A 9603-nucleotide genomic window follows, 5' to 3' on the forward strand; every position below is an offset into this window, starting at 1 on the left:
GTTTCATAAAATCGTATTTTTTCATGTGGTACCCAGAGAGGGTGCAACAGGGCCTGTGGGAGGGGAGGGGAGGGGAGGGGAGGGGAGGGGAGGGGAGGGGAGGGAAGGGGAGGGTAGGGGAGGGGAGGGGACAGGGGAGGGAAGGGGAGGGGAGGGGAGGGAAGGGGAGGGAAGGGGAGGGAAGGGGAGAGAAAGGGAAGGAAGGGGAAAGAAAGGGAGGGAAGGGGAAAGAAAGGAAGGGGAGGGGAGGGGAAGGAGGGAAGGGAAGAGGAAGGAAGGGAGGAGGGGAAGGGAGGGTAGGGGTGGGGATGGGCGGGGAGGGGAGGGGAGGGAAAGGGAGGGAAGGGGAGGGAAAGGGAGGGAAGGGGAAAGAAAGGGAGGGAAGGGGAGGGGAAGGAGGGAAGGGAAGAGAAGGAGGGAAGGGAGGAGGGGAAGGGAGGGGAAGGGTGGGGATGGGCGGGGAGGGGAGGGGAGGGAAAGGGAGGGAAGGGGAGGGAAGGGGAGGGAAGGAAAGGGAAAGGGAGGGAAGGGGAGGGGAGGGAGGGAAGGGAAGAGGAGGGAAGGGAGGAGGGGAAGGGGAGGGAAGGGAAGGGGAAGGGAGGGAAGGGAAGAGAAGGAGGGAAGGGAGGGGAGGGGCGGGGGAGGGGAGGGAAGGATGTCCCCGACTATCCCCCACCGTACCTCCTTGTGAGTGTCACTTAGCAGCACAGCTAAGAAGGTCAGGTCCCCGGAAACATACATGAACACACGTGCAGGCCCCGTGAATGTTGGTCTCAGGGGACATGCATGCAGGGCCGCGACTCTGGTCGTCACGACAGCCCTGGCGAAGGGCCGGAGTGGGGGGATGTGCCCATCAGCCCGGAGGCCGCGGGCGGAGCTGCACTCCAGGCGTTACTGAGCGGCCTCTTGCCCTGTGCGGTCTCTGAGCGTGAGGCGTGACTCGACAGGAGGGCGGAGGAGCGAAGGGTCCGACATGGTGGCTGGGTGTGGGGTGGGGGCGGGGGCCGTGAGGGGAGGGCGGGCTCAGGAGCCGGCTCTCGGGCGGGGAAGGAGGGGAGCTCCAGAGGGCACAACTTTGGGATGGTCGGAGCATGGGCACACGTGCTGGAGATGCCGGTCAGCGTGGCGACAGCCACGGGCGGGCTGGCAGGAGGAGCGTCCCGGGAGCTGGGTCACAGCCAGTCTCGGCCTTTTGTATCCTCTGTCCACATACATACGTGAGTGCCTGCGTGTGTGTTCACCCGGCAATTAGGAACCATCCAAAGCGTTGGCTGAAACAGGCCCTAGACGGGCCACTAAGCACAAACACGTCTAAATAGCTAGTTCCACAGAGGCCCCGACTGTTTCTATGTTTGGTGGTGCTGGGGGAGGGCTCCGAGCTCAGTGCTCAGGCCTGGTAATAAAAATACTGCTCTGGCCCACCGAGCCGGGCACCACCAGGAGCCACGCAGGTGGTGCTGGGGGGGCCACGATGTGCCAGGGGTTGAACTAGAGGCCACACAGGTGCATGAACTCCAGCCCTTTGAGACACTTCCCCTGTGCACATGGAGCTGACAGCTGACCACGTGCAGCTAAACCAGAGAGTTAGAAACAGAAGCATCACAGCAGTCGGTGTGCTGGGAAATTAAAAAACAAACACGTCATCAGGCTGGAGCGAGAGCACAGCGGGGAGGGCGTTTGCCTTGCACACGGCCAACCCGGGTTCGATTCCCAGCATCCCATAGGGTCCCCTGAGCACCGCCAGGGGTAATTCCTGAGTGCAGAGCCAGGAGTAACCCCTGAGCATCGCCGGGTGTGACCCAAAAAGCAAAAAAATAACAACAACAACAACAAAAACACATCTTGGCCATCCATGAAGAACACACACAACGTACACACACACACACACACACACACACACACACACACACACACACACACACACACACACACACACACACACCGTCCAGCCCGTGTGAAGACGCTGGGGTGGCCCAGCCGGCTGCAGGCTGACTGGACGGGGCGACAGCGTGAGTGAAGGAGGGCCTGGTCCCATGTCCAGCGTCGGCGGAGGGAGAGGGGGGCCGGATGGAGGGAGAGACGGTCAGAGCGAAGGGGCGCCGTGGACAGACGGTCACACAGCCCTGAGTCCACACGTCCCGCGGGCTCCCAGAACCTTCTCAGGGAGAGGCCAGGACAGGCGCCCCAGAAGGAAGGAAAAGCGGGCGGGGGGGAGGGGGGAGGGGAGGAGAGAGAAACTGGTGCCGGGGCGAACGGGCACAGCTGGCCCGCGGGATTCTGGGAGAAAATCTGGGACTCTCGATCGACACACAGTGATTTCCAAGAGTGAAACCTTCTCTGTGAATAAAGCCAGCCCCAGGCCCCAGGACCCCCAAAAATACACCCCAAAGGGCATTTCCTGGCCGCCCCCAGGCTCGCAGACAGACTGGCAGGGCCGCACGGTGCCCAGAGCCGGGGACGCCCGGCCTTGGGCTGAGAAAACTCGCATGAGAAATTGTGACTTCTGAAAGCAGATGAATGACACATACAATAAAACCTGAGAAAAGTGCGTTTCAGTCGCGGCACAAGCCCTGCACAGCTGCGAGAGACAGCAGGAGACAGAGACAGAGAGAGACAGCAGGAGACAGAGACAGAGAGAGAGACAGCGGGACTCAGAGACAGAGACAGAGAGAGAGACAGCAGGACACAGAGACAGACAGAGAGAGAGGGAGAGAGTCAGAGAGAGAGGCAGAGGGACACAGGGACAGACAGAGAGAGAGAGGCAGAGGGACACAGAGACAGACAGAGAGAGAGGGAGAGAGAGACAGAGAGAGAGGGCAGAGGGACACAGAGAGAGACAGAGAGGGAGAGAGAGACAGAGAGAGAGGCAGAGGGACACAGGGACAGACAGAGAGAGAGGGAGAGAGACAGCGGGACACAGAGACAGACAGAGAGGGAGAGAGGGAGAGAGAGAGATAGCGGGACACAGAGAGACAGACAGGGAGAGAGAGACAGAGAGAGAGGGAGAGAGAGAGACAGAGAGACAGTGGGACACAGAGACAGACAGAGAGAGAGGGGAGAGAGAGGGAGAGAGAGACAGAGAGAGGCAGAGGGACACAGGGACAGACAGAGAGAGAGAGGGAGAGAGAGACAGAGAGAGAGGCAGAGGGACACAGGGACAGAGAGAGAAGGAGAGAGACAGAGAGAGACAGCGGGACACAGAGACAGACAGAGAGGGAGAGAGGGAGAGAGAGATAGCGGGGACACAGAGACAGACAGGGAGAGAGAGGCAGAGAGAGAGGGAGAGAGAGGACAGAGAGAGACAGTGGGATACAGAGACAGACAGAGAGAGAGGGAGAGAGAGAGAGACATCGGGACACAGAGACAGACAGAGAGAGAGGGAGAGAGAGACAGAGAGAGAGGCAGAGGGACACAGGGACAGAGGCAGAGCAGGGGTGGACGCAGGCCCCCCAGAGGCGGGGTACGGGTGGACACGGCGAGCAGTACTGTGTATTCCCAGTCGGACGCCCCACGGGGCTGTGTGTGGACTGGGCAGAGGAACATGGCCGCAGGGGCGGGCTGTGTGCACAGCATGGACATTCCCCTGGGTCACAGAACACGAGGCACATGCATCAGTGACGCCAGCAACACGGGAGCATTTACGCCAGAGATCACGTGCGTCTCGCCCCGAAGGCGGCGTGTGGCATGTGGAATGTGTGCGGAAGGATAAATGAAACACGGAGAGTCCTGAGGCGAGTAGGCAGGAGAGGGAAGGGCGACCGCGGGGGGACGGACGGACGGACAGACGGGACAGGGGAGGCACTTGCTGGCAGGCAGCTGACCTGTCCACCCCCAAGCAATGCCACGAGCGGCCCCTGAGCACAGACCCGGGAGAAAGCCCGAGAGCCCCGGGGGTCCCCGAGTCGCCCCTCTAATAGGGCGGGAGCACAGCTGCATGATGGGAAAGACAAGCAGTGAGCCAGCATGGTGGCGGTGTTGTCGGTCTGTCTCTGCAGACGGCAGGTGACGCGTGAAGGGCCGGGCCCGGGGTAAGGAGACGCCCGCCCGCTGAGCCTCCACGCAGGGCGCAGGCCCAGGAAGACACTCCGTGAGCGTGGCCCATCTCCAGAGGGTCGAGCGGAGTCTGGGTCCAAGGGCCCATGGACAGCGAAGGTGACAGGCATTACACGTGCTGGGGGAGGGGTCAGGGCCACGCCGGGGCCCCCACAGCTCTGAGTGTTTGGTGTCACAGCTCAGCGTCATGTTCCACGTCACCCCAGAAAAACCAGGGGGGGCTGGAGCGACAGCACAGCGGGGAGGGCGTTTGCCTTGCACACGATCGACCTGGGTTCGAATCCCAGCATCCCATAGGGTCCCCTGAGCAGTGCCAGGGGTAATTCTTTAGGGCACCCCGAGACGGCCCCTCCCTTGCATGCCTCGTCCGCCTTGGCCGATCTCGGCACCGCGGTTCCCAGCAGGGCTGAGAGGCGTGTCAGGCCCCCCCCCCCGACCCCTCTACCCACCACCGCTGGCTCAGGTCTATGCCCGGCTCTGGGCTCACTTCCGACGGGAGTGCTGTGTTCACCCAGCTACCCCGGCCCCGTGCCCCCGGCCTGCGGGCGAGGTCGGGAGAGGGAAGCCACCCCGTCACGGTGGAACCCGCCCCCCAACACAACTCATCATCCCCCGTGGCCCGACAGGAAGAGGAAAGTCCCAGAAGAACTGGGCACGTGATGCGTCTCTGCTCGCAGCTGCTGTGAGGAGGTGCAAAATTCAAACCTGCAAACAGGAAAAGGATTCGGAGGAAGGCAGGTTGGCTCGTACTTGTCCTGCACAAGAATCAGTTTTATTCCACAGCTACCAGAGCTGAGGCGGGGAAAGAGCCTGCTTGTACCCGTAGCAGAAAGCAGAAGGCAGAAATCTCATAAAAATAAGCAAGACGTACTTGCAAGCAGTATGAAAATGTATTAAAAGACAATAAAGGAGATAAATAAATGAAGTGACGGATTCCTAGAGCGTAGCAGGAGGCGTCTGTCTTTTCCGGGAATGACCCACAGACACGATGAATCCCAATCAAACCCCGAGCGCTATTTCATGATAAAATTTTTCCAATCTTGACAGGATGGCTATAAAATTTATATCAAAGAGCAAAGGTGTCAGAGAGTTTTTTAAAATGAGACACGGGGGTGAGATCAGAATTTATTGAAGACGCGCAGAGACGGGGAAGTGGGGAGGGGGCCCCCAGGAGGAGCCCCCGTCTCGGTGGGAAGGACACGGGGACCGTCCACAGGACCAGGAGAGGCCACATCTGCATGCAAATAAAACCAGATCCCGTGCTTGCACCCACGCCCGCATAACCCTCGAAGGCTCCTGGGGACGTCAGCCGAGCCCGGCGGGCGGGGAGGAGGTTACGGGAATGGTGGGGAACAGGCAGAGGCACGAGGGACGGCGGTGGACAGAGCCCACGGCCGGAGCGGCCAGGCCACGCCAGCCTGGGGACGGTCTCATGGGGTCAGCAGCAACGCCGAGCCCCCCGAGGCAAGTGGGGGCGCCCACGGCAGCCCACACTGAGGGGGCCCTTCCTCGTGAACACACCCCGGGGCGACAGGACAGGCGGGGGCGCTTGCCGCTATACCCGGCATCTCCGGGCACCCCTGGGAGGCAGCCCCCAGCCCTGGGCATCGCTGGGTGACCCTTAAAGCAAAAGAAAAGGAAGTTGGCGACGCAGATTCTGGAGCTCCGAGTTTGCTTTATTGTCCATCCCTGACGCTCACACGGGCACAGCCACCGACCCCCGAGTCGCACGTTCTGGGGGGTTTCTGACCCTTCATGAACACGTACTGGGGCCCTGAGAGCTGCTTTCTGGGCCCACCAGTCAGGGGCCAGAGGCTACAGCACGGGGACATGGCCTGTGAGGGTCTCCAGGGGGACGGACGGGGCCCAGCCATGTTGGAGCACTGGGCTTGAGTCCCAGAGAAAGGAAAAGGGGGAGGAGGGGAGGGAGGAGGGAGGGAGAAGAGGAAGGAAGGGAGCAAGGATGGAAAGGAGGAAATATGGAAGGAAGGAAGGAAGGAAGGAAGGAAGGAAGGAAGGAAGGAAGGAAGGAAGGAAGGAAGTAGGGAGGGAGGGGAGGAAGGAAGGAAGGAAGGGAGGGAGGGAGGAAGGGAGGGAGGGAGGAAGGAAGGAAGGAAGGAAGGAAGGAAGGAAGGAAGGAAGGAAGGAAGGAAGGAAGGAAGGGAGGGAGGGAGGGAGGGAGGAAGGAAGGAAGGAAGGAAGGAAGGGAGGAACGAAGGAAGGAAGGAAGGAAGGAAGGAAGTAGGGAGGGAGGGGAGGAAGGAAGGAAGGAAGGGAGGGAGGGAGGAAGGAAGGAAGGAAGGAAGGAAGGAAGGAAGGAAGTAGGGAGGGAGGGGAGGATGGAAGGAAGGAAGGGAGGGAGGGAGGAAGGGAAGGAAGGAAGGAAGGAAGGAAGGAAGGAAGGAAGGAAGGAAGGGAGGGAGGGAGGGAGGGAGGAAGGGAGGAGGGAGGAGGGAGGGAGGGAGGAAGGAAGGAAGGAAGGAAGGAAGGAAGGAAGGAAGAAGGAAGGAAGGAAGGAAGGAAGGGAGGGAGGGAGGGAGGGAGGAAGGAAGGAAGGAAGGAAGGAAGGGAGGAACGAAGGAGGGAGGGAGGGAAAAAGGAAGGAAGGGAGGGAGGGAGGAAGGGAGGAAGGAAGGGAGGAAAGGAGGGAGGGAGGGGAGGGAGGGAAGGAAGGAAGGAAGGGAGGAAAGGAGGGAGGGAGGGAGGGAGGAGGAAGGAAGGAAGGAAGGAAGGAAGGAAGGAAGGAAGGAAGGAAGGAAGGAAGGGAGGGAGGGAAGGAGGGAGGGAGGAAGAAGGAAGAAGGAAGGAAGGAAGGGGAGGGAGGGAGGAAGGAAGAAGGAAGAAGGAAGGACGGAAGAAAGGAAGGACGGAAGGAAGAAGGAAGAAGGAAGGAAGGGGTGCCCATCTCGTGTGACGAGGGGGAGGAGTGGCCTGCCTTCCCCCCCAACCCCCCGCGCTTGCCCTGGCCTCTCCAGCCCGGCCTCCAGCCCGGAGTCTCGAGCCTGGTCCCCACCCCCTCCTGGTGGCCAGCCACCTCTCTGCAGTGTGTATTTCTAAGAACTCCCCCCACCTCCTGCAGGTGCTGTAGGGTGGGGGAGGTCTGGGGTCCCGGTGGGGTTTCGGCAGGTGAGGGCCGTGGTCTTGGGGTCCGGCCTCCCGGGGGGCTTGCCTCCCCCCCCCCGGACGTGCTCTGCAAATGGGGTCTCGGAGCGAGCAGAGGCCCAGGACTGAGCTCACGGTTCCTCCCTCCCTGGGCCTCGGGGAGGGGGCGGCTATCAGCAGCTTCTCGTTATTAATAAGGGCCCGGCTGGAGGCCGGGCGCGGGCGCGCGGGCCTTGTTCCTCGCCGCCGTGCCTTCCCAGGCTGTGTTTTCCGCGGGGGGGAGTACCCATAACTCTGTGGGGGGGGCAAGAGGCTAATTTTAAAATAAAGTGTGGGGTCCCTGTGACAGCGAGGGCCCGGCTAGCAAACACCGTGTTGCCGCGCTGTCCGCCGGCAGCCGCAAGTCCCTGGTTTTCCGGCATCTGCGTGTAGGGGTATTAGGAGCCTCACGGTCCAAAGCGTGTTCCCGATTCAGTCGCACACGGGGCAGCCGAGCGAAGGCCCCGGAGACTCGCCCCGGGGCGTCTGGCTCCCTCCGAGCCTTGGTAATTGGGGCCCATTACCGGTGCTGGCGCACAGTTCCCTGGTGGGGGAGACCCTGTCCCCAGGAAGGGGGAGCGTCACTGTCCCGGGCTGTGCAGGGAGGGCCCGGGCCGCCGTTAGCTGGTCGCCACCGACCCCCGGCATGCCCCCACCCGAGACCCCTTCCCTGTCCCGAATCACCCCTCCCGCCGGCCCCGGGCTGTTCCATCCTGCTCCCAGGGCCCGTCCGACGCCCCAAGGCCAGTAGGGCCCCGCTGGCATCTCCCAGAAGCTTCCGTTGTCTCTCCGCTGGGTCCCTCCCGCGGTGCATCCCCCCAGCCCCTCTCGGGGCCCCCACCCCCCACCAGAACAAGGGTTCCAGCTTTCTCGGCCTGTGGGGTGCTCCTGGGGCCCTAGCCCCCCCCCCCCCCAGCAGGGCCTCTGCATAGACCCTTCACCCTCCGGAACCTTCTCCAGAACCATCCCCGGCCTGGCTGGCGCCTCTCCTCGGGCTCCGGGGCCCCACCAGCCGCCCTCGCAGCCTCGAGGGCTCCCCAGGGGCCTGAGGGCGTGTGCGGGCCTGGGCATCGCCCCAAGTGGGAGTCCCCCTGCCTTCCCCCAGCCCCTCAGGTGGAGAGAGGGTCAGGGCGAAGAGTCCGCCCCTCACCGCCTGGTGGAAGTGGGGGGTCACCGGGAGGGTGGGGAGGGGGTCAGAGGGGGCTGTTCCAGGCCACTGGTGTCACCTCGTTTTTTTTTTTTTTCTTTTTGGGCCACACCCAGCAATGCACAGGGGTTACTCCCGGCTCTGTGCTCAGGAATTACTCCTGGCAGTGCTCGGGGGACCCCATGGAATGCTGGGAATTGAACCCGGGACGGCCACGTGCAAGGCAAAGGCCCTCCCCGCTGTGCTGTCGCTCCAGCCCCGTCACCCCCCAGTTTAACAGGGGAGCAAAGTGGAGTTGGCCCTGAGAGGCCGGGAGGGGCGAGGAGCAGAGACCGGGGGCCTCACCCCGCATAGGCTCAGCAAGAAATGTCCTGCCCAGACGCTGGTCTGCGGGACGGGGCAAGTGGACGCTGATCTGCGGGACGGGGCGAGTGGACGCTGGTCTGCGGGACAGGGATGCACACGCTGCTCTCGGACCCAGTGGTCCTGGCACTGCAGAGAGGCTGGTCGCTGGGACGGGGTTTGGGGGGTCCCACCTGAGCCACGGGGCCCGGCCAGGCTGGGCCTTCTGGGGGGGGCTATAACTGCAGGGCCCCTGGGGGGTAGGACGGGCCCCGTCCCCTCATACAGCAGGCTGGACGGTGCCACCAGCCACGTGTCCAGACTCGCCAGGTCTGAGTGACGCCCCGCCTGGTGGGTTGGAGCACTGTGGATAGAGCCTCCCCCACAGCCCCCTGCCTCCCTGTCTTCCTCTCCCTCTGTCCACCTCCCCACCCCGGGAGATAAAGTCACCCATGAAGTCCTCGCTGTGAGACGGTCTCTTTCCTCTGCTGGTTATCGGGAGCCTGTGATGGAAGGGGCAGTGGCAGGGCGGGTCGTCTAGTAACCGAGTAAGTACCCGGGCAGCTGCTCGGGGTGGAGAGGCCGGGGCGGGCTCTGGCCGGTGTCCCCGTCTCCACTGTTCAGCGCGGTCAACTCTCAGCCTACCCCAGCGACAGGTGGAGAAACTGAGGCAGGGTGCCCTGATTGGCGGGTGACCAAGGCCAACTTGCCCCCTCTGGTAATTGACGGGGGGGGGGCGGTCTTGGTCACAGGACACTGGGCGCCCCCTGGCTGGTGCACGCCCTGTGCCCACCCCTACATCGGGTGGGAGGGGACGGATGAGGGGGGCAGCACACTCAGACCGGGCTTGACCGGGAACCCTAGTGCTCCCACTTGGCAGCTCTGCCACCGGCGGGGACCAGGCACCGGGCGCAAGGCCT

The sequence above is a fragment of the Sorex araneus genome, chromosome 5 (assembly GCF_027595985.1).
Source record: "Sorex araneus isolate mSorAra2 chromosome 5, mSorAra2.pri, whole genome shotgun sequence".
NCBI lineage: Eukaryota > Metazoa > Chordata > Mammalia > Eulipotyphla > Soricidae > Sorex > Sorex araneus.